The 26,110-nt window shown below is 36.8% G+C and overlaps 1 pseudogene; it reads right to left on the bottom strand.

Annotated features, from left to right (window-relative positions):
- Peds1-ps1 (plasmanylethanolamine desaturase 1, pseudogene 1) overlaps positions 1–19,887 on the bottom strand; it is a 70,103-nt pseudogene extending 50,216 nt beyond the window's left edge.
- Between the last annotated feature and the right edge of the window lie 6,223 nt (positions 19,888–26,110).

Here is a 26,110-nt window from a genome sequence, read left to right as displayed (position 1 = left end):
AAAGAGATAGATTTTGAGTCTTAGAGGAAATGACCAACGATTGGGAGACTGTACTTGTAGAGATCATCTCCAGTAGAAAGAAAGGGCATCAAGTTGAGTGATGGGGTTGCTGTTCCACAGACAAAATTTCTGACCCCGAATTTCTGACAGTTCCTGTCTAAAAGAACTACAGGGACAAAAATGGAGAGACAAATGAGGGGAAGGAGGTCCAGTGACAGGCCCAAATTGGGATCCATATCAAAGGGAGGTTCCAAGGCCTGTCACTATTACTGATGCTACGGTTTACAGACAGGAAGGAGCCTAGCATAGCTGCCCTCCTAGAGTCCCAGCATGCAGAGGATGAAGACAAATGCAGATACTTACACCCAACCAATGGACGAAACTTGGGACTACTGTGGATGAATTAGGGAAAGACTGGAAGAAGCTGAGCTGGAGGGCTGCCCCATAGGAAGTGTAGCGTTCTCAACTAACATGGACCCCTGAGATCTCTCAGGCATTGACCCACCTAGCAGGTAGCATACAAGAGCTGGAAAGAGCCCTGCCATTAACATATATACAGAATACATATATACATATATACAGCCTCGTCTGTCCTATGTGAGAGAAACTGTGACTAACCCTGAGATACTTGAGGCCTTAGGGAGTGGGGAGGCCTCTTGGAGACAAGGAACCCCCCTGGATGAGATGAGGAACTCTGGTAGGGCAGAGTGGGACAGGGGTAAAGACTGGACTGTAAAAAAAAAGGAATCAACAATTTGGATTGCCTTAATTTGGGGTTTTGCAGCTTCCAGGAACACAACAAATTGTTGTCATTATATTCTTTACTGAAATATGCATTATAAATAAAGAGGGCAAAACATGAAAGGACAAGTGAATGTCTGCTGCTGAGAAGCCTTACAGTCCATGGGATTTTGCTATTGCAACCCAAATATCTATACTGAATCCATCCATCAAGCTGCTATAAGTGGAAACATTCTCATTAAAATTCCTAACACATAATTTTACTGTGAAAGCTATCTTGTTTGAAATGTATGTCTATCCCAAACAAATTAGTGACTATTTTTAATTTAAATAAACACTGCTATGAAAAGGTCTCTCATTACATTTTTAATGCATTTGTGTTTTAATTGAACATTTCCAGAAGTTAAATGAATAAAATACAGCTTCTTACAGAAGCAGTAGGCATCAGCAGTAACCTAGAAAAATCGGTACCTTTGTTGTTGTTATGTGTTTTGAATGTGCTGGGTAATGTGTAAGTGAATGACATCCCCCCTCATCAAAGCAATGCTTGGCCCAAGACTGACTGTTTAGTTCAAGCTGCAGAAGTCATATACCCAGGTATTAAAAATAACCCATCCCACTTCCCATAAAACAACAGAGCTGTAACTTCCTCTTAGCTACCCATGCACATGTGTGTGTGTGTGTGTGTGTGTGTGTGATATATATACTTATCCACCAGTCCCTCTGATAGCACTCAGCTTTCATTCTACATGAAGGCAGAGGCCTTTCATTGTTTCAATAAACAGTCTTAGTCTGTCGAGATAGGTCTTCCTGCTTCTTTGCCTTGTTTTTCTTACAAGGTGTAAACAAAATACATATCAGAGAGCTATCAGTAGAGCTTGAAAAGTGAGAATTTGTGCTAATGTTTGCTGACATGCATAATTCATTGACAGGGTGTTAATGTCATTTTTACATTAAGAATTAGGGGGTCAGAGAAATGGTTTAGTAGACAAAGGCACTTGCTACCCAATTTGAAAAGAAAAATTTCCATGACCTGTGTCGTGATTGTGTACCTCCTACTACCATGCCTACAATTCTTGTGCACATGTTGCCACATACACCCACACCTAAACACAATGAAAATATAAGGGAAAACTATAATGTGCTAAATGATTGTTATTTACCACAGAAGCTACATTAAATATATTTTACATAGTAATTTTATAATTTATTCAGAAAAGGCATTATGAAATCATATTTGGGTTATTCTGTTTTGAAATTTTAATTTATACTTTATATATTACTTACTTTATGGACAAGTCTTTAAAGCATTTTTTTGTAATTCCACAAATAAGCAGAGAATGTGCACTTACTAATTAGATTTATAATTCTTTCAGGGGATAGTTGACGGCTTAGGAGATTCTTGCTAGGAGTTGAAATTGGTTCTGTAACTTCAATAAACATATTTTAAAATCTTGGTTTCATTTATATGTAAAATAGAGAAGCCTTTCTCCTGTCTTTTGCCAATCTGTGCTTTTTCCGCTCAAGCAACCCTGTATTTACTCTGTAAGAAAATACCTATTCATCTGAAAAAAATCTTGTTCTTCCAATTTTCATTTAATTTGCATTGCTATCTTGGAGTTACTCTGAAATCTATTTTGCTTCCTCACTAAAAATGTCATTTTTCTTTATGCTGCTTGAGTTGTAAGTCATGTAAGAAGTGTGACGCACTCACAGGAAGGTGAAGAAATATTTCTTTTGTTTATAACTTAAGTTTAGAAGCAAAACCATATATCAGCTTGACTAAAGGGTAAAACTAAACAGGAAAGAACAAAGGGACAGAAGGGAGGGAATACATTTCTGCTTGCTGTATTAGAAAAGAAAGAACGGCTTATGCGAATCCTGAAATGCTAACCTATGTGCAAAATTCTGAAAGTGATCTTCATTTCTAATTTACAGTGAGCAGACAAGCTAGAAGCTATTGTCTCCATGCTGAAGGCAGCGATAGACAATATTCTTTGGAAATCATGTTCGTAGCAGCACATTGAAGAGAAAAGCTCATATATTTCTGTTCTAAAAATAATAATTTGGGGGCTAATATCAAATCAAACGTATTATCATTTATTTATACTCAAGATCAACTACATGTCTCTGGGCAATTATGATTACTACATGGGTCTCCAAGATTATCCCCGTTTATTATTGTGCTTTGTTGAAAATTCATGTTTTTTTAATGTGAGATAAATAAATGTGAGGTTCAATTAACTTTAGATAGTAGGTTGGCACTGCAAGATTTTCGAATCTGCAGTGAAAAAAAATTATAGTGAGTAAGTGACAAGAAATTGCAAAAGTAGTAGAGGAAAAAGAATGAAGGAGAGAAAAGAAGGCCAAATGGAGCAACCAGTAATCACTGTGTACCTAGCATCATGCGATTCTATTATAGTCAACAAATATAATTGAAACATAATAAAATTATGAAGTAAGTTATTTGCTGTTGTTTCCTCCTGAATCTGGCCATTGCCCAGTTAAAAGATTTTAAAAAAAATTCCAAACATATTCTCTAGTTACTCTCAGTTTGTTAATACCTGAAGGAGATGAACACAACGTCAAAGTAACTTTCTAATTTTTTTAAAGACACTGCATGAACAATACAATTGATTGCTAACTGACAAACTAAATGAAATGAAATAGTAAATTATTTCACATTCAGTAAATGTATTTTTCTATACTATTATCATGTATTTTTATTATTTATGCATGGCTATGTGCAATTTTCTACTTAAATCATTTTAAGCATATATATGTTTAAGTGGCATTAAAGTGAGTTGTTTTACAACCAGTCTCCAGAATACTTTGAACTTATGTTTCTGTATTATTCTACCATTCATATCTATCCATTTCAGTTATCATTTTCTATATTTATTTATTTATTTATTTATTTATATATTCATTCATTCATCCATCCATTCATTCATTCATTCATTCATTGTAATTTGCAGCCACCCTCTCCGCCTAGTCACCCCTCACATAGCTCCTCCCTCCATCCCTCTGATACAGGGGAGGCTCACTCTGGCTACCAATCCCATCCTGACACCTCAAGTCACTGCAAGTCTAGGCACCTCCTCTTTCTACTTAGGTCAGACCAAGCAGCCGAGTTAGGGGAGCAAGATCTACAGACAGGTAAAAATTCAGGGGCAAGCCTGCTCCATCTGTTGTGAGACCCGCAGGAAGACCAATCTGCACGTCTGCTACATGTGTGGCACATGAAGGTGAGATAGGTCAATGCATGCTCTTTGGTTGGTGATTCACTCTCTGCGAGCCTATAAGCATCCAGGTTAGTTGACTCTGTTGCTTTTCCTGTGGGTCCCAACCAAATTTTTCACCCAACTGCCCCACAAGACTCCCTGAGCACCAAATAATCTTTGGCTGAGGGTCTTTGTTCAGTCAGCTGCTGGGTAGAGCCTTTCAGAGAACAGCTATCCTAGTCAGTTATTTAAATTGCCACATCCACCCATATAAGATGTCCCTCCACAGCTCTGAATTGATAATCTTTCTCATTTCCACATCTATGTATATAGGTATGCTATGAACATCTCCTGATTGCATTCACACAGTACTTACTTATTCATTTGAATTCAGGGTATTTTCACTTACTATAACATCTTTAAGGTTTGTGGCTGGAGAGATGGCACAGTGGTTAAGAGCTCTTCCAAAGGTTCTGATCTCAATTCCCAGCAACCACATGGTGCCTCACAACCATCTGTAATGAGATCAGACGCCCTCTTCAGGTGTGTCTGAAGAGAGTGAGAGTGCATTCACATACATAAAATAAATAAATCCTAAGGTTAATGTATGTTGAAACCTGAAGGAAATCCATACACCTTTAAGGTTAATAGATATTCCATTGTTTATGTATGTCTTTTTCACATTTTACCCATCTATTGAAACTTATTTGATGAAATTCCTATTTTGATTTTGAATGTTTATAAAGAATATCAATATTTGCTTAATGTCTATCCTATCATGTGATGGTGTCAGTTGCAATTTCATATTTAATTCAGAGTATTGACAATTTTTCATATATTTATTAGGTATTTGTTCATTTTATTTGAGAAATAGCTACTTGATACATATTTGTATTTTAAAAGCTAGGTTGCAGCATTCCAATTATTATTGCCATTGTTAATTTTGATTTCACTCATTTTTTATTTTCTTATTTTTCTTTTTGCTACTTACTGTATTCATTATTTACATAGTACTATTTAATAATGTTATAGGTATTGTATTGTTGTTGCTGTTTCTGTCGTCTTTATTAATATCATCTCATAAGGGATCTTTCTTGTATTCCTTGGACCTCTCATCAAGAATTAGACTTATGGATATTTAAAACTATATTGTTGTAATCCTGCTTTTATTTTTCCACAATGATAAAATGAGGGGATTATGAGGGAATTATGAGTGGGACATGTTTTAGATATAAATTTTTTGACAAGTGTGATGATTTCAAAATCAAGAAAAATAAAAAAATATTTTTCATAATTATGCAGTTGATTTTATTTTTAATAAGAGAAAAATTATATGTATGTCAAATAGCAGTTTTAAATAAGTATAATTAAAAAGATATTTAAATAATTAATACTCATTGATCAAACCTGAGAACATACACATAAATAACATATATAAGTATGTATAATATATATACATATATATATTCTGAGTAGGTTGTATTTATGTAGTTATGTAAATGTATATATACAGACACATATAGTTTTAATAAGAGTGGATAAAAGGCATGAATTTAACAGCAAAGAAGGACACATGGAAATTTAGAGGAAGAAAAGAGAGGGAGAAGTGATGTAATTTTTTATAAGATCAAAAATAATAATAAAAACAGAATTAAAGTATTTAAAATTAGATCGAGGCCTTATATCTGTTTTAGGCTCATCAATCTAGACCTAGATTTCCACGAGAATTTCAGACCTAGAATTTATTCATTTATTCTTAATAAAGTACAGTAATAAGAGATATAAGAGAGTAATAAGAGATATATCAATTCATATCAGATATCATAAACTAATAAATCTTGGTTGATTTCTGACTTGTCAAATCACAATATATAGTGGAGTGAAAGGTAGTGATCCCCATAGGCTCATCTATCTGCATTATTAATCTCTCTTGATAAATTTTGTGCAGGGATTAGAAGATGTGGTCTTGTTGAGGATGTATGTCCCTGACGTGTACTTTGAGGTTTTAAAAGCCCAAGCCACACCTAGTGTCTCTCTCTGCGTTGCCTCTGGATCATGATGTAAAGCTCTCAGCTACTGATCTCATGCTATACCTGCTTCCTAGTACAAGGGATCAATCTTAGGAGCCGTAAGCAAGCTTCAAGTTAAATTCTATTATTGTAATTAATTAATTGATTGATTTACATCGTATAATTTTCCCTTGATACTGGTCCCTGCTCTCAGAGTTCTTCCCCACATATTCTCTCCCCTTTACCTCTGAGAGTATGCCTCACCCCTGGGCATCATTCTTCCTAGGGGCATCAAGTCTCTGCCAGATTAGGTACAACCTCTCCCACTGAGGAAAGACAAGACATCTGCTACATACATGGCCTGGCTCTCAAACCAGCCCCTGTATCCAATTTGGTTGGTGGCTTAATCTCTGGGAGTTCTCAGGGGTCCAGGTTAGTTGACACTGTTGACTTTTGTATGGGGTTGCAATACCCTTCAGTTTCTACAGTCTTTCCCCTAACTCTTCCAATGGAGTCCTTGACCTTAGTTTAATGCTTGGCTGTGAGTATCAGCGTCTAAGTAAGCTGCTGGTAGAGCCTCTCATAGGACAGCCACGCTAGGGCCCTGACTAAAAACAACACAGTGTCAGAAATAGTGCCAAGGTTTAGTGCCCATGCATGGGATGGGTCCCAAGTTGAGCCAGTCACTGGGTGGCCTTTCCTTCAGTCTCTGCTCTATTTTTGTCCCTGCATTTCTTTTAGACAGGAAAAATTCTGGGTCAAAAATTTCGAAGGTGGGGAGGTGTCCCCATCCCATCACTGCATAGCCTATCTGACTCCTGGAGATGGTCTCTGCAGTTTCCATCTCCCCAGTTTTGGGCGTTATAGCTAAGGTCACCTACACTGAGGCCTAGAAGCCTACCACTTTCCAGATCTTTGGGACTTTGTAAAAATTCTGAGCACCCACCCCTGTCAGCTGCATATTTCCATTCGCTATACTAGTTCTCTGGGTTCTATACTAGTTCTCACTCCCCCAATACCTCATCCTGCTCCCACCCCACTTCCCTCTCCCATTCAGTTTTCTCCCTCTCTCTGTATCCCAATCTCTGTATGATTATCTTTTTCCCTCTACTAAGTGGGACTGAAGCATTTTTATTTGGGCTCTCTTGTTAAAATTCTTAGTGTCTGTGGAGTATATCATGGGTATTCTGTCCATTTTGGCTAATATCTACTTGTCAGTGAGTATATACCATGTGTGTCCTTTGGGGTCTGGCATACTTTATTAAAGATGGTATTTTCTAGTTTCATCCATTTTTCCTGAAAAATCCACGATGTCTTTGCTTTTAATAGTTGAATAGTATTCCATTATGTACATGAACCACATTTTCTTTTTCAGTTTAGTGACATCTGGGTTGCTTCAGTTTCTGTTTATTACGAATAAAGCTGCTATGAACACAGTGGAGCATGTGTCTTTGGGTTATGGTGGAACATCTTTTGTGTATATGCCCAGGAGCTATGGTATAGCTGGGTCTTCAGGTAGAACTATTTTCAATTTTCTAAGAATTGCCTATAACATTTTTTTCCCTTCAAAGTAAAAGAAGAGTGACTAGGAAAGAAAGAGGCTTTGCAAAGCAGAAAGCTGACATCATGTGGCAGTGGAGATAACCCCTAACTATTATCATGATTTTCCTCGAGGAAAATAGAGTACTTCAAACTCTGAAATTCAGAAAAAAAGTTAAATTTAGTAGAGATGAAAAATATCTTCACTTGATATATTTCAAAAAAGATCACAATGATGGGTAATTACTTAAGAAGTATCAATAGTTTTAATAGTGCCTTATGTAAAATTTCATAGGCCATTTCAACCAAGATTAAATAAAAAGAAGTATGTAAATAACTAAAACAATTCTTACATTTTAATTTAATTAAATGTTTTAAAAATGAGCTATAGTTTAGATCCGTACATCTGCCAAAGTAAGTAAGTAATGTCCTCTCTAGTAAGACATTGTCCTTGTCTTGGATCTACTGGAATTTCAGTATTATAGTATTGCTAGGCTTTGGTCACTGGAGTAAGTCACTTAGAGTGAATTTGGTACACTTATCTCTTTCTGTTTTGGCTTTTAGCACTCTGTAACATGAGCACTCTAGCATATCATGTGCTCCCACTGAGTTATACGGTTTCTACTAAAGTTAAAAAAAAAATCAGTGGTCCAATCCATCACATTCTGATCCAAAATATATAAAACAAGAATTCTAAATAAAACTTTTATCTCAGAGTTATTTATGATATGGTGGTACAGTAATGATGATCTGATTAAAAAAATGTGTCTGTATGTCTCTATGTATGTGTGCAAATGAACATTTGCTTTCTTATTTTTAAATTATATTTTTATGGAATTGTGTTTTTATTTAAAATCCCTTCTGATATTCCTTTATGTATTTCATCTTATGGACAGTCTATGGAAAGTAATCAAATGATTATTCCTCTTTATTTATAGTTTTGGAGAGTACGTAAGTGCCTTACTTATAAAGAATAAAGAGGCAGCAGCTCTCTGCTCCCAGACCAGCAGCAGCTCTCTGCTCCCAGACCCGGTGAGAGAGAGACCCAACCGCCTGGTCAGGTGGGCACTCCTGAGGCTGCAGAGCAGAAGAGACCACCAACACTGCTCACCCCTGCCCACATCCCTGGCCCAAGAGGAAACTGTATAAGGCCTCTGGGCTCCCGTGGGGGAGGGCCCAGGAGCAGCAGGACCCCTGCCAGAGACACCACAGGAACCTGAAAGAAACAGACCGGATAAACAGTTCTCTGCACCCAAATCCCGTGGGAGGGAGAGCTAAACCTTCAGAGAGGCAGACAAGCCTGGGAAACCAGAAGAGACTGCTCCCTGCACACACATCTCGGACGCCAGAGGAAAAAGCCAAAGACCATCTGGAACCCTGGTGCACTGAAGCTCCCAGAAGGGGCGGCACAGGTCTTCCTGGTTGCTGCCGCTGCAGAGAGCCCCTGGGCAGCACCCCACGAGCAAACCTGAGCCTCGGGACCACAGGTAAGACCAAATTTTCTGCTGCAAGAAAGCTGCCTGCTGAACTCAAGACACAGGCCCACAGGAACAGCTGAAGACCTGTAGAGAGGAAAAACTACACACCCGAAAGCAGAACACTCTGTCCCCATAACTGACTGAAAGAGAGGAAAACAGGTCTACAGCACTCCTGACACACAGGCTTATAGGACAGTCTAGCCACTGTCAGAAATAGCAGAACAAAGTAACACTAGAGATAATCTGATGGCGAGAGGCAAGCGCAGGAACCCAAGCAACAGAAACCAAGACTACATGCCATCATCGGAGCCCAATTCTCCCACCAAAACAAACATGGAATATCCAAACACACCAGAAAAGCAAGATCTAGTTTCAAAATCATATTTGATCATGATGCTGGAGGACTTCAAGAAAGACATGAACACACTTAGGGAAGCACAGGAAAACATTAATAAACAAGTAAAAGCCTACAGAGAGGAATCGCAAAAATCCCTGAAAGAATTCCAGGAAAACACAATCAAACAGTTGAAGGAATTAAAAATGGAAATAGAAGCAATCAAGAAAGAACACATGGAAACAACCCTGGATATAGAAAACCAAAAGAAGAGACAAGGAGCTGTAGATACAAGCTTCACCAACAGAATACAAGAGATGGAAGAGAGAATCTCAGGAGCAGAAGATTCCATAGAAATCATTGACTCAACTGTCAAAGATAATGTAAAGCGGAAAAAGCTACTGGTCCAAAACATACAGGAAATCCAGGACTCAATGAGAAGATCAAACCTAAGGATAATAGGTATAGAAGAGAGTGAAGACTCCCAGCTCAAAGGACCAGTAAATATCTTCAACAAAATCATAGAAGAAAACTTCCCTAACCTAAAAAAAGAGATACCCATAGACATACAAGAAGCCTACAGAACTCCAAATAGATTGGACCAGAAAAGAAACACCTCCCGTCACATAATTGTCAAAACACCAAACGCACAAAATAAAGAAAGAATATTAAAAGCAGTAAGGGAAAAAGGTCAAGTAACATATAAAGGGAGACCTATCAGAATCACACCAGACTTCTCGCCAGAAACTATGAAGGCAAGAAGATCCTGGACTGATGTTATACAGACCCTAAGAGAACACAAATGCCAGCCCAGGTTACTGTATCCAGCAAAACTCTCAATTAATATTGATGGAGAAACCAAGATATTCCATGACAAAACCAAATTTACACAATATCTTTCTACAAATCCAGCACTACAAAGGATAATAAATGGTAAAGCCCAACATAAGGAGGCAAGCTATACCATAGAAGAAGCAAGAAACTAATCGTCTTGGCAACAAAACAAAGAGAATGAAAGCACACAAACATAACCTCACATCCAAATATGAATATAACGGGAAGCAATAATCACTATTCCTTAATATCTCTCAATATCAATGGCCTCAACTCCCCAATAAAAAGACATAGATTAACAAACTGGATACGCAACGAGGACCCTGCTTTCTGCTGCCTACAGGAAACACACCTCAGAGACAAAGACAGACACTACCTCAGAGTGAAAGGCTGGAAAACAACTTTCCAAGCAAATGGTCAGAAGAAGCAAGCTGGAGTAGCCATTCTAATATCAAATAAAATCAATTTCCAACTAAAAGTCATCAAAAAAGATAAGGAAGGACACTTCATATTCATCAAAGGAAAAATCAACCAAGATGAACTCTCAATCCTAAATATCTATGCCCCAAATACAAGGGCACCTACATACGTAAAAGAAACCTTACTAAAGCTCAAAACACACATTGCACCTCACACAATAATAGTGGGAGATTTCAACACCCCACTCTCATCAATGGACAGATCATGGAAACAGAAATTAAACAGTGATGTAGACAGACTAAGAGAAGTCATGAGCCAAATGGACTTAACGGATATTTATAGAACATTCTATCCTAAAGCAAAAGGATATACCTTCTTCTCAGCTCCTCATGGTACTTTCTCCAAAATTGACCATATAATTGGTCAAAAAACGGGCCTCAACAGGTACAGAAAGATAGAAATAATCCCATGCGTGCTATCGGACCACCACGGCCTAAAACTGGTCTTCAATAACAATAAGGGAAGAATGCCCACATATACGTGGAAATTGAACAATGCTCTACTCAATGATAACCTGGTCAAGGAAGAAATAAAGAAAGAAATTAAAAACTTTTTAGAATTTAATGAAAATGAAGATACAACATACTCAAACTTATGGGACACAATGAAAGCTGTGCTAAGAGGAAAACTCATAGCGCTGAGTGCCTGCAGAAAGAAACAGGAAAGAGCATATGTCAGCAGCTTGACAGCACACCTAAAAGCTCTAGAACAAAAAGAAGCAAATACACCCAGGAGGAGTAGAAGGCAGGAAATAATCAAACTCAGAGCTGAAATCAACCAAGTAGAAACAAAAAGGGCCATAGAAAGAATCAACAGAACCAAAAGTTGGTTCTTTGAGAAAATCAACAAGATAGATAAACCCTTAGCCAGACTAACGAGAGGACACAGAGAGTGTGTCCAAATTAACAAAATCAGAAATGAAAAGGGAGACATAACTACAGATTCGGAGGAAATTCAAAAAATCATCAGATCTTACTATAAAAACCTATATTCAACAAAATTTGAAAATCTTCAGGAAATGGACAATTTCCTAGACAGATACCAGGTATCGAAGTTAAATCAGGAACACATAAACCAGTTAAACAACCCCATAACTCCTAAGGAAATAGAAGCAGTCATTAAAGGTCTCCCAACCAAAAAGAGCCCAGGTCCAGACGGGTTTAGTGCAGAATTCTATCAAACCTTCATAGAAGACCTCATACCAATATTATCCAAACTATTCCACAAAATTGAAACAGATGGAGCACTACCGAATTCCTTCTACGAAGCCACAATTACTCTTATACCTAAACCACACAAAGACACAACAAAGAAAGAGAACTTCAGACCAATTTCCCTTATGAATATCGACGCAAAAATACTCAATAAAATTCTGGCAAACCGAATTCAAGAGCACATCAAAACAATCATCCACCATGATCAAGTAGGCTTCATCCCAGGCATGCAGGGATGGTTTAATATACAGAAAACCATCAACGTGATCCATTATATAAACAAACTGAAAGAACAGAACCACATGATCATTTCATTAGATGCTGAGAAAGCATTTGACAAAATTCAACACCCCTTCATGATAAAAGTCCTGGAAAGAATAGGAATTCAAGGCCCATACCTAAACATAGTAAAAGCCATATACAGCAAACCAGTTGCTAACATTAAACTAAATGGAGAGAAACTTGAAGCAATCCCACTAAAATCAGGGACTAGACAAGGCTGCCCACTCTCTCCCTACTTATTCAATATAGTTCTTGAAGTTCTAGCCAGAGCAATCAGACAACAAAAGGAGATCAAAGGGATACAGATTGGAAAAGAAGAGGTCAAAATATCACTATTTGCAGATGACATGATAGTATATTTAAGTGATCCTAAAAGTTCCACCAGAGAACTACTAAAGCTGATAAACATCTTCAGCAAAGTGGCTGGGTATAAAATTAACTCAAATAAATCAGTTGCCTTCCTCTATACAAAAGAGAAACAAGCCGAGAAAGAAATTAGGGAAACGACACCCTTCATAATAGACCCAAATAATATAAAGTACCTCGGTGTGACTTTAACCAAGCAAGTAAAAGATCTGTACAATAAGAACTTCAAGACACTGAGGAAAGAAATTGAAGAAGACCTCAGAAGATGGAACGATCTCCCATGCTCATGGATTGGCAGGATTAATATAGTAAAAATGGCCATTTTACCAAAAGTGATCTACAGATTCAATGCAATCCCCATCAAAATACCAATCCAATTCTTCAAAGAGTTAGACAGAACAATTTGCAAATTCATCTGGAATAACAAAAAACCCAGGATAGCTAAAGCTATCCTCAACAATAAAAGGACTTCAGGGGGAATCACTATCCCTGAACTCAAGCAGTATTACAGAACAATAGTGATAAAAACTGCATGGTATTGGTACAGAGACAGACAGATAGACCAATGGAATAGAATTGAAGACCCAGAAATGAACCCACACACCTATGGTCACTTGATTTTTGACAAAGGAGCCAAAACCATCCAATGGAAAAAAGATAGCATTTTCAGCAAATGGTGCTGGTTCAACTGGAGGGCAACATGTAGAAGAATGCAGATCGATCCATGCCTATCACCCTGTACAAAGCTTAAGTCCAAGTGGATCAAGGACCTCCACATCAAACCAGACACACTCACACTAATAGAAGAAAAACTAGGGAAGCATCTGGAACACATGGGCAGTGGAAAAAATTTCCTGAACAAAACACCAATGGCTTATGCTCTAAGATCAAGAATCGACAAATGGGATCTCATAAAACTGCAAAGCTTCTGTAAGGCAAAGGACACTGTGGTTAGGACAAAACGGCAACCAACAGATTGGGAAAAGATCTTTACCAATCCTACAACAGATAGAGGCCTTATATCCAAAATATACAAAGAACTCAAGAAGTTAGACCGCAGGGAAACAAATAACCCTATTAAAAAATGGGGTTCAGAGCTAAACAAAGAATTCACAGCTGAGGAATGCCGAATGGCTGAGAAACACCTAAAGAAATGTTCAACATCTTTAGTCATAAGGGAAATGCAAATCAAAACAACCCTGAGATTTCACCTCACACCAGTGCGATTGGCTAAGATCAAAAACTCAGGTGACAGCAGATGCTGGCGAGGATGTGGAGAAAGAGGAACACTCCTCCATTGTTGGTGGGATTGCAGACTGGTAAAACCATTCTGGAAATCAGTCTGGAGGTTCCTCAGAAAATTGGACATTGAACTGCCTGAAGATCCAGCTATACCTCTCTTGGGCATATACCCAAAAGATGCCTCAACATATAAAAGAGACACGTGCTCCACTATGTTCATCGCAGCCTTATTTATAATAGCCAGAAAATGGAAAGAACCCAGATGCCCTTCAACAGAGGAATGGATACAGAAAATGTGGTACATCTACACAATGGAATATTACTCAGCTATCAAAAACAACGAGTTTATGAAATTGGTAGGCAAATGGTTGGAACTGGAAAATATCATCCTGAGTGAGCTAACCCAATCACAGAAAGACATACATGGTATGCACTCATTGATAAGTCGCTATTAGCCCAAATGCTTGAATTACCCTAGATCCCTAGAACAAACGAAACTCAAGAGGGATGATCAAAATGTGAATGCTTCACTCCTTCTTTAAATGAGGAAAAAGAATACCCTTGGCAGGGAAGGGAGAGGCAAAGATTAAAACAGAGACTGAAGGAACACCCATTCAGAGCCTGCCCCACATGTGGCCCATACATATACAGCCACCCAATTAGACAAGATGGATGAAGCAAAGAAGTGCAGACCGACAGGAGCCGGATGTAGATCGCTCCTGAGAGACACAGCCAGAATACAGCAAATATAGAGGCGAATGCCAGCAGCAAACCACTGAACTGAGAATAGGTCCCCTATTGAAGGAATCAGAGAAAGAACTGGAAGAGCTTGAAGGGGCTCGAGACCCCAAAAGTACAACAATGCCAAGCAACCAGAGCTTCCAGGGACTAAGCCACTACCTAAAGACTATACATGGACTGACCCTGGACTCTGACCCCATAGGTAGCAATGAATATCCTAGTAAGAGCACCAGTGGAAGGGGAAGCCCTGGGTCCTGCTAAGACTGAACCCCCAGTGAACTAGTCTATGGGGGGAGGGCGGCAATGGGGGGAGGGTTGGGAAGGGAACACCCATAAGGAAGGGGAGGGTGGAGGGGGATGTTTGCCCGGAAACCGGGAAAGGGAATAACACTCGAAATGTATATAAGAAATACTCAAGTTAATAAAAAAAAAAAAAGAAAGAAAAAAAACAAAAAAAAAAGAATAAAGAAATTATCAGTAATAGACAACCCTCAACTTTGTGAGTTACAATAATGACTGATCTAGCAAGACATGTCCAACAGTGCAATTAATGGCACAAATATGGAGTCATTAGCCACTTTCTGATCGGACTTCTTAAATTCTTTTTCATCGGATAAACCTATGCTCCACACAAATAGTAGAGTAAGGACCTCTGCTAAACAGCATGTAAAGTCTAGTGGAGAAACTAGACTAATAAGGCTGTTAAATGGACATAGTTTTAAACCAATTCTAAGTAATCTATTATTACATCCATATTAATTTTTCTTCTTTCCTCAGACTCTTTTTATTGTAGTAGATGGTAATCAACATAGTAACAGAAAACTGGCTAGACTCAGAATATGAGATATCGCAGAATGCTTAGCCCTAGGGGGAAGAGATATACTGTATTCTGCCCTTTTCACACAGGCTTAGAGATCCTTCTGGAAAAGTAGAGAAAGCATAGAACTAAGAGACAGCACAAACTACAAGTAAGATATTATCTTCTGGATATAACTCAGCAGTTGCAGATATGAATTCAGTAAAATATGACAGAATGTGAAATTAACAGGTCACTGTGGTTTCCAACATGTTTTCTATGTTTATGTAATGTAATATTTTCGAGAATTCTTTTAAATTATATCAAGAAACATTTACACAGTTTCCATAAAATTCTGGGCGCAGACATACATACCTAAACACTTACACATATATTTATATACATAAATGCTATTTATGCACACAAATATAGACATATATATAATGTATAGTGAAAAAGGTTTTCAAATATGTAATTTCAAAGCATATAGCTGTTTAACTGATGATAATCTAGTAGTATAATGTATTAGCTAAACAAGTAGTAAATTATCAAAGGAGCAGACAAATTGTAAGGAAAAAGTTTTTAAAAACTTGCAACACTCACAGACGTGGTTGATATTAAGGATTCTATTATGTTCTATTTTTAGTGTATTTTATTGCATGTTTTTCCTGGGGGTTGGCCCCAGCAGTTCGTCTTTCTTGTTGGCTCGTCTTGAGGCAGTGGAGCTGGGAAGAGCATTGGGGGACAGGACTTGATCTTAGGAGATATTTTGGGTTACTATATAATATGAAAGTGTTCATCTACATAAGTCTAAGTCACTTTGCTACTGCAGCTGACCTGAGTTCCCTTGAGGCCAGAAACTGCAGTCTCTGGCTTTTACTACCTCATCATAAATAACACGGGATTAAATAAAGTTGCCTTTGTTCTGTTTCTACAAACTCAAACTCTTAGGCTGATAATTGAAGTCACAGGAAGAAAAAGGAACCCGTTGAAAAGTGATTTTTAGCATTTATCTCTAAGTTCTTCATTTCTCCAAAAAGTTTCTACAAAAGTTCTCTTCCAAAAAGTTATCTCTGAGAACTCTCTCTTCTCTTTTTAATGTTGCTTCTTTATTTATTTATTTATTTATTTTTGCTCTGATGTCTCAATAATGCCATTATTTCCAATTCTGTGCCTTTGTATCCAAGTTCCTGAGAACAGAACTGAGTTCAGTTCTGTTCAGTTTAATTCTGTCTTTTCTCTTTGTCATCAGCACTTATACGTCTTTGAGAATATATAATCACATGGTAAAAAGTTATCTACAATTTTGTACATAAATTCAAATCATAAATCAAATAAGTTTACAGCAGAGAATGCTTACATGCATATTCATTAAGAGTAAACATTCTTTATCTGTCACAAGCTCAACTTTTTCACAAGTTTTCATGCTGATAATATGCTACTGGTTCACATATCTGAATGCTCTTCCCTAGACATGACTAATTTTCCTGTATTCAACAACACTTAGCCACCTGTGGTTTCCCAGGATTTTCATGACTACTTTATCAGAACTACTATTTGTATACATTTTCTCTCTATTTCTTTAGAAGAGTTTTCATTTGATATTTTCCTTATGCAGAGTAAAGATTTGGGGTTTCCAATGAACATACTTTTACTCTGTTTTTTCAATTTTATATTTTTACTCGTTCACTTTACATCCCACTCACTGTCCCTTTCCCAGTGATACCTCCCACAATTCTTGTCCTGAACAATAAAAGAACTTTGGAAGCAATCATCACCATCCCTGACCTAAAGCTGTACTACAGATCAAAAGTGATAAAAACTGCATCATATTGGTACAGAAACAGACATGCTAATTAATGGAATAGAAAGGAAGTGCCAGAAATAAACACACACATCTCTATAGACACTTGATTTTTGATAAAGAGGCCAAAGCTACACAAGGAAAAAATGAAAGCATCTTCAACAAATGGTGCCAGTCTAACTGGATGTCTTCATGCAGAAGAATGAAAAAATAGATCCATACTTATTATCCTATACAAAGCTCATGTCCAAGTGGATGAAGGACCTCCGCATGAAATCACATACACTAAATCTCATAGAAGAGAAAGTGGCAAACACTCTTAAATACATTGGAAGAAGAGACATTTTCCTAAACAGTACACCAATGGCTCAAGCTCTAAAATCAACAATTGATAAATGGGACCTTTTGAAATTTCAAAGTTCCGATAGGTAAAGAATAGTCAATAGGGCAAATTGGCAGCCTACAGATGGAAAGATTCTTTAATTATTCTTTATTTCAGTAATCCACCACAGTGTTGAACACCAAAGCTTTGCATTGGAAAGTCATTCCTACACTGTTCTCATTTACTCTTTTTAAAAATTGTTCGAGAATTTTCATTCATGCATATAGTATATTTTGATACCTTCCTAGTGAGTCTGTTCAGCTCAAAGTTATGGTCTAAGACAAAATGTCTTCATATCCTGACTTTCTATCCCTCTCTAAGGTTTTCTTCCTACGCTCACTCCTTGTCTATTTGGAGCTTGCTCCACCTCTTGACCTATATTTGACAGGTTTTTCTTTCTTTCTTTTTTTCCAGAGGAACACAGTAACTTTATTTCTCTTTTATCTGACACATCCAATAAATGCTGAAACATGTTTAATGTTCGAAGTTGTGTATTCAATAAATTCAATAAACAGATGAACAGTGATATACCAAATACAGTCATTATAATGATTTTTAAAAAGTAAGTAACTGTTTAGAATACAATATTTCAAAAGCAAGAAATGGATTCTAATAAAACAAGGCACAATGTTTAAGGCAAAATTTATGAAGAAAGTATATAAATTTAATATAAGATCATATTTTTTAATATCCTTTGGGGAAAGAGGCACAAAAATTTAAAATAGCTTAAACATTTAGTTAGAATATTAGCCATAATAAAGTAAAATAAATCTGATACAGTAGGACTCCATTTTTTCCAGAAAAGAAACTCCACTGTTGAATCATATTTCAGAGTTTTATTTATGTATATATTTATACAGATATTTCTAATACACAGGCTTTAAGGACAGAAAATTAAGATGTCAGAGCATATGTAATGATTTGACCAAAGTTAAAGGTTAACATCTTTTCAGCATCTTTTGAAATCCCCAGCTTTAAAAGCTAAGACTTGGTTGTTATTTAAAAAGCTTTCCCGGTTGTTATTTTTTTGCCCACACACAGTGGGCTGAGAATGGGACAAACGTGACTGTTAGAAAGTGACTAGTGGGTTAACACTGTTTCTCAGAACAGCAGTGCTGTTCTGTAAACTGTAAACTGTGCACAGTGACTCTCTTAACCATCCCCTTACACAAACCAACCAACTTAACTATGATTCCAGTGCCAGCAAACAGCAGTGCCAACACATCTAAGACTCCCCCAGCTGGGGAATTAAATAATACTGTTATATTTGATTTATTTATGGCCAAAAGAACCAAGTCTATTCTGATGAATGCAGATAGTTTTCTGCATGAAAATAGACTTCATTAAGTCACTAGATTTAAAACATACACGAGAATGGAAATTATATTAATCACTGAGGCTGACTAATGTTAAGTAGAAGCTTACAGTACCCATAAAAACACCTTCTAAATATTCAACTTTGTGACTTAGTGGAATGCTACTTAATTCAATCTCAGTAAATACAGATCACACACACACAATATATATATATATATATATATATATATATATATATATATATATATATATATATAATGAAAGTTTTTATTCATATTAAACCACTCCCCTTTTGACCTATAGGAAAGCTTGCTGAAACATGCTAGACCTTAGTGACAATATTTTCATGAGATGGTGGAACTTCTCTTATCTTCGTGGTAGTATATATATTTTAAATAAAATACTATAGAAAAGATACACAGTTTGACTGGGGGTTGGTGGTGGCGGCAGTGATGGAGCTCCATCCTTGATTCCGGAGAGCTCTGGTTTTCTGGCACGGTTCTGATTAGAGTTCCCTCCCCAGATGCCCTACACACACACAGTGGGTCCTGCTGTGGGCAAAGGAACCTCAGGAGCAGTGTTTCTCCCTCAGGTCAAATACAGATCACACAGTTACTGCTGACAAGCTATCATGTAATATACTATCTTTCCCACACTTAGCACTAAGTGGAAGACTTCGGCACTTTCAGACCACAAAGGACATTGCTGCCTACTATACTATTAAAAAGATCACACTACAACGGAAATGTAAAACTGTACACTACTGAGTTAATGACACGTAACATTATATGCCTAATGTACAGCTAGTGAATGCCGCGCCCAACCTTGACCAGCAAGGAAGACACGACCAGAGGAGATCTTCAAGCAGTTTACTCAGGAACCTTGATACAATCTTCTGACCCCGGGGAACCCCCGCACCACACTTAAATAGTTAGTGCTGGCCAATCCCAGCAAGCCACGTAGGTCATGCAGATAGGCTGTCACTATGTGGAAGCTAGCAGGCCGGGCAGGCATAGCCAAATAAGGACTTGTTTACTACCAGGAGCGTTCACCATTGGGACGGTGGAAGGCGGAAACCAGCGCCACCTTTGAGGTGAGGCACATCGCAGCTCCCTACAAGTGAAGGCTAAATAAACACTTCTCTTTAAGCAATGAAGTAGAACTATGTGCTGTAGGCCATGCTGCCTAAAAGCCTACACAGCACCTTCACTGTGTTATATGCCTTGACAGGTTTTTCTAGCATCTAATCTTGGGGCTCACAGTGTGTTCAAACATCCTGCAACTGTTACTTTACTTAAATTGTCAGTATCTTACTGTGTAGCCCAACTTGACCTCAAACTCATGCTCCTCTTGTTTTAGCTTCTGCAGTATTGGAATTAGATGTGAACGTTAATAAAACTGTATATATTATGTTTACTTAAATATTAGATCTCAATGTATAAGGAAACTCTCATGATCTACAGAGGTTTACCAATACCGTAGGCACAATATTTCATTATGTAACATTTTAGCCCACGATGATACTTTACTTATAAATTTAATCATAATCTCTGATTATAATTAATAAGAATTTGCATTTTATTCAGATTCCCTTCATTTTTCTTACTTCTAGTTTTTGTCTGAAACATCAAGATCCATTTAGTTTTCATGTTTTTAAGCCTTCTCATGAATCTGATTGTTCCTCATAATTACTTAATTTACTGTAATCCTGTATTTAAAACTTAAGGACAAATATTTGTAGTAATGAATACCTGTAAGAACAAATCTACTGCTTTAGGAACAATTAGGTTTATGACATGAATTACTGGGGTATCACAGAAAAGCTCTAATTTCTATATTATGTTAAAGCTACATACTTTCCATTCCACGTGACTGGTAAATCTTTATGTTAATTTCCATTTCCTGATAGAGGCAAATTTCCAAATTAGTTTTTTGAAAAATTGTCCTTTCTCCTACACTGTGTTATTTTGAAGGAAGTCACTATGCTGCTCTATACGAAAGGACTGCTAAAGAACATACCATGTCTTTGAGACAAATTATCTTCATAAAATATTTGTAGTTCTTTTGAAATGTAATTTATATAGTAGAGAGCACACATAGATATTTATTGTATTATTTTAGCCTTTATCCAGTGCATTACTTTATAGGTTTTCCCTTAATATACTTTCAGCTCTTGCCACTAAGAATTCTTTTAGTAATTTTCTTTTTTGTTTATTAGTTGGATAGTTTAATTATTTACATTTCAATTGATTTTTCTAACTATGAATAATTGAGTTGGAATTTTGATGTGGATTGCACTGTATCTGTAGATTGCTTTCAGCAAGATGGCCAGTTTTACTATATAAATCCTGACAGTCCATGAGAATGGAGATCTTTCCATCTGAGATCTTCAATTTCTTTCTTCAGAGACTTGAAGTTCTTGTCAGAAAGATCTTTCACTTGCTTGGCTAGAGTCACACTGAGATACTGTATATTATTTGTGACTATTGTGAAGGGTTTTGTTTCCCTAACTTCTTTCTCAGCCTATTTATGCTTTTAGTAGAGAATGGTTACTGATTTGTTTGAGTTAATTTTATATGTACTCACTTTCCTGAAGTTTTTCTCAGGTGTAGGGTTTCTCTGGTGGAACTTTTGGAATCAGTTAGGTATACAATCATATCATCTCCATACACAGTGATGTTTTGACTTCTTCCTTTCCAATTTGTATCCCTTTGGCCTGCTTTTGTTGTCTAATGTTGTTGTTTCACTGGCTAGGACTTCAAGGACTGTAGTGAATAGATAGGGAGAGAGTGAGCGGCTTTGTCTAGTTTCTGATTTTACTGGGATTGCTTCAAGTTTCTCTCCATGTAGTTTGATATTGGCTACTGGTTTGTTGTATATTACTTTTACTATGTTTAGGAATGGTTCTTGAATTCCCAATCTTCCCAAGATATTTACCATGAAGGGGTATTGATTTGTCAAATGTTTTTTCACCATCTAATAATGAGATGATCTTGTGGCTTTTCTCTTGTGTTTATTTATACAGTTTATATTTGTATTGTTATAATATAGTTAAATTGCTTATATAGTATATTGTTTATATGTTGATGTATTTTGATATATTGAAAGATCCCTGCATTCCTAGGATAAAGCCTAATCCATCGTGGTGAATGATCATTTTGATATGTTCTTAGGCTCAATTTATTGAGAATTTCTGCTTTGATATTCATAAGAGAAATTTGTCTGAAGTTTATTCCTTGTTGGATCTTTGTGTGGATTAGGTATAAGCATAATTGCAGCTTCATAAAACGAATTAGGTAGTGTCCCTTCTCTTTCTATTTTGTGGAACAGTTTGAAGAGTACTGGTATTAGGTCTTTTTTGAAGGTCTGCTAGAATTCTGCACTAAACCCCTCTTGTTCTTAGCTTTTTTTAGTTGCGAGACTTTTAATGACTGCTTCTATTTCTTTAGGGGTTATGGTACTATTTATATGGTTTACCTGATCCTGATTTAAATTGGATACATGGGCTCTGTTTAGAAAAGTCTATTTCATCCAGATTTTTCAGTTTTGTTGAGTATAGGTTTTTGTTGTAGGATCTGATGATTTTTGAATTTCCGTGGTTTCTGTTGTTGTTTCCCTTTTCTTTTGACTTTATAAACTTAACATTGTAAAATTATCAGAAACACTTTCTCATTTTTCTGTTACTATGAAATGTTTCAAGTTGTATATTTTCTTCCACAGGCTTCAAATCAAGCATTTCTCTTGGGACCTGGGTTTCTTTTATTGGAAAATGCTATTAAAAGCCAATATCTGTGAATCAGTTGTGATGTGTGATATTTTACTGCAGTTTGTTCTAGCTTTTCAAAGTTGAAGAAGCAAACAAATATATGAAAATCTATTAAATACATCTATACACATACACAGACATATCCACAATATTTTATTTCAATTATCCTCATCAGTGTTAACCTAGATGTGAGTTCATAGGGAAGTTGCTAACTCTTTATTATTACCTAAAAATAGTTAGAGCTTCTATAAAAGTAGAAGAATAGTTAGTGCTTCTCTAACTCTATAATAGTTAGAGCTTCTCTTTCAAAGTAGACATATAGGCCATATTCTATTTATTTACTTATTTTTTGTATTTCAGTCTAAATGGACAGGAGGATCAAAACTATGAACCCTTAACCTCCAAGTTCAACAAGTATAATGTATAATCTCATATGACAGTTGCTTTGATTCTATTAGACTTATCAAAACTTACTGAGGTCAGCATGTTTCCTTCCTCTCCTTTAAAGAGCTATTTTACTCAATTAGATTGCAATTGTATTTTGTTTGATTGCCTTACATTTCATCATGAGACTTTCCTGTCAAAACAATTTTGTTATAATATGCACATGCTCAGTTTTGCTTTTGTATTGATAGTAATGTTTTATCAAATATAAAACTACACTACCACTTGAAGATTAGTAAAAACAATATCACAGTTCTAAAATACTATGTTCAGTTACCATACAGAATATTCTAACCCCCAAACTACTTATAGACATTCTCCTGTTTTAGTTCCTAAGTGAGACTTGTCTCTGTCACAATTATCTATGGTATAAGGTGTATGTCTTACATGAATATATTAGCATAAATGTTATATACATATAACATCTATAGACTATTTCTAATGCATATTCCTCTTGAAGTTTATTTATTTATTTATTTCTGGACCTAATTTTTAAAAGTTTATTGAGCATATATCCAATTATATTTGTGAATATTTTTAATTACTTTATTGTTCAGCCTAGTTTTACCTTAACTTTCATTTTAGAAAAAAATGATATCTCATTTTAAAAGCTACATAACACTAACCAGTATAAACTTAGAAAAGTATGCATTTTGATTCATCTTGTTTAAAAGAATAAGGTGTATTTTGATGGTAAATTTTATTTGTAAATTTTGATAGATTGTTATTTTCAGGAATTATCACATTTTATTTAAGAAAAATGTGTGCACAAAACTTTTCATATTGCATTGCTTCCTATATGCATTATTGGCCCTTAATATTTCGTGTTATTTATATTTCATGGTGTGTGAATAGTTTTATAACTTCCTCTTCGTTACTTTAAACAGCTTCATTTTATTCTGAATTTTATTAATTATTTTTATTGGATATTTTTAAATTTACATTTCAAATGTTTCCTTTCACAGTTTCCTGTCTATACCCTTATACCCCCTATACCCTTGCCCTCCCCCTTCTTCTGTATGGGTGTTCCCCCCAACCAACCACCCCTTCCACCTCCTACATTCCCTTACACTAGGGACGTCCAGCTTTGGCAGGACCAAGGGCTTCTCCTCCCACTGGCCCCCAGCAAAGGCCATCTTCTGCTACATATGCAACTGGAGCCATGGGTCTTTCCATGTGTTCTCTTTGGGTGGTGGTTTAGTCTCTAGGAGCTCTGGTTGTTTGGTATTGTTGTTCTTATGGAGTTGCAAGCCCCTTCAGCTCCTTCAATTCTTTCTCTAACTCCTCCAATGGGACACCATTCTCAGTTCAATGGTTTGCCGCTAGCATTTGCCTCTGTATTTGTCATGCTTGGCAGATCCCCTCAGGAGCCAGTTATACCAGGGTCCTGTCAGCACGCACTTCTTGACATCAGCAGTATTGTCTGGGTTTGGTGGCTGTATGTATATGGGCTGGATCTCCAGGGGGGGCAGGCTCTGAATTGCCATTTCTTCAGTCTCTGTTCCAAACTTTGTCTCCATATCTCCTCCTATGAATATTTTTGTTGCTCCTTTTAAGAATGACTGAAGCATCCACACTTTGGTAGTCCTTCTTGAGCTTCATGTGGTCTGTGGATTGTATCTTGGGTAATTCAAGCTTTTGGGCTAATATCCATTTATCTGTGAGTGCATACCATGTGTGTTTGTGTGTGTGTGTGTGTGTGTGTGTGTGTGTGTGTGTGTGTGTGTGTATGTGTGTGTGTATTGTGATTGGGTTACCTCACTCAGAATTATATTTTCAAGTTCAATCCATTTTTCTATGAATTTCATGAAGTCATTGTTTTTAAAAGTCGAGTAGTATTCCACTGTGCAAAATTACCACATTTTCTGTATCCATTCCTCTGTTGATGGACATCTTGGTTGTTTCCAACTTCTGGCTCTTATAAATAAGGCTGCTATGGGGCTGGAGAGATGGCTCAGCCATTAAAGGCTAGGCTCACAACCTAAAATAAGGCTGCTATGAACATTGTGGGCCTATGTCTTTGTCATATGTTGAAACATCTTTTGGGTATATTCCAGGAGTGGTATATCTGGGTCCTCGGGCAACACTATGTCCAGTTTTCTGGGGAACTGACAGACTAATTTCCAAAATGGTTGTACCAGTTTTCAATCCCACCAACAGTGGAGGAGTGTTCCTCTTTCCTCATATCCTTACCAGCATCTCCTGTCACCTGAGTTTTTGATCTGAACCATTCTAACAAGTGTGAGGTAGAATCCAGGGTTGTATTGATGACTAAGGATGTTGAACATTTCTTTAGCTACTTCTCAGTCATTTCATATTTAACATCTGAGAGTTCTTTGTTTAGCTCTGTACCTCACTTTTAATAGGGTTATTAGATTCTCTGGAGTCTGACTTCTTGAGTTCTGTGTATATACTGCATATTTGCTCTCTATCAGATGTAGGATTGTTAAAGATCTTTTCCAAATCTGTTTATGGCCATTTTGTCCTAATGACAGTGTCCTTTGCCTTATAGAAGCTTTGCAATTTTATGAGGTCCCATCCAGTGAAAACTATCCTCAACGATAGCAGAACTTCTGGGAGAATCACCATCCCTGATCTCAAGCTGTATTACAGAGTAATCTTAATAAAAGCTGCATGGTATTGATACAAAGACAGACAGGTAGATCAATGAAATACAATAGACGATCCAGAAATGAACCCACACACCTATAGTCACTTGATGTTTGATAAAAACATCCAGTGGAATAATGATAGCGTTTTCAACAAATGGTGCTGGTTCACGTGGGGGAGGTCATCATGTAGAAGAATGCAACTTCACTCATTCTTATGGCCCTGTACAAATTTCAAGTCCAAGTGCACGAAGGACTTCCACATAATCCAGATACACTCAAATTAATAGAAGAAAAATTTGGGCAGAACCTTGAACACATGGGCACTGAGGAAAATTTCCTGAAAAAACACCAATGTCTTATACTCTATAATCAATAATCGACAAATAGGAACTCATAGAATTATTCATTTATTTACTTTTAGTTTTTTAAGAGAGTATTTCTTTGAATAACAGGCCTGCCTGCCCTGAACTTGCTTTGTAGAACAAATTGTCTGGAGCAATTGCTA

This window comes from Rattus norvegicus, chromosome 18, assembly GCF_036323735.1.
Source record: "Rattus norvegicus strain BN/NHsdMcwi chromosome 18, GRCr8, whole genome shotgun sequence".
NCBI lineage: Eukaryota > Metazoa > Chordata > Mammalia > Rodentia > Muridae > Rattus > Rattus norvegicus.
Note: the sequence above shows the minus strand (reverse complement) of the source record. Positions and strands in the feature narration are given on the sequence as shown.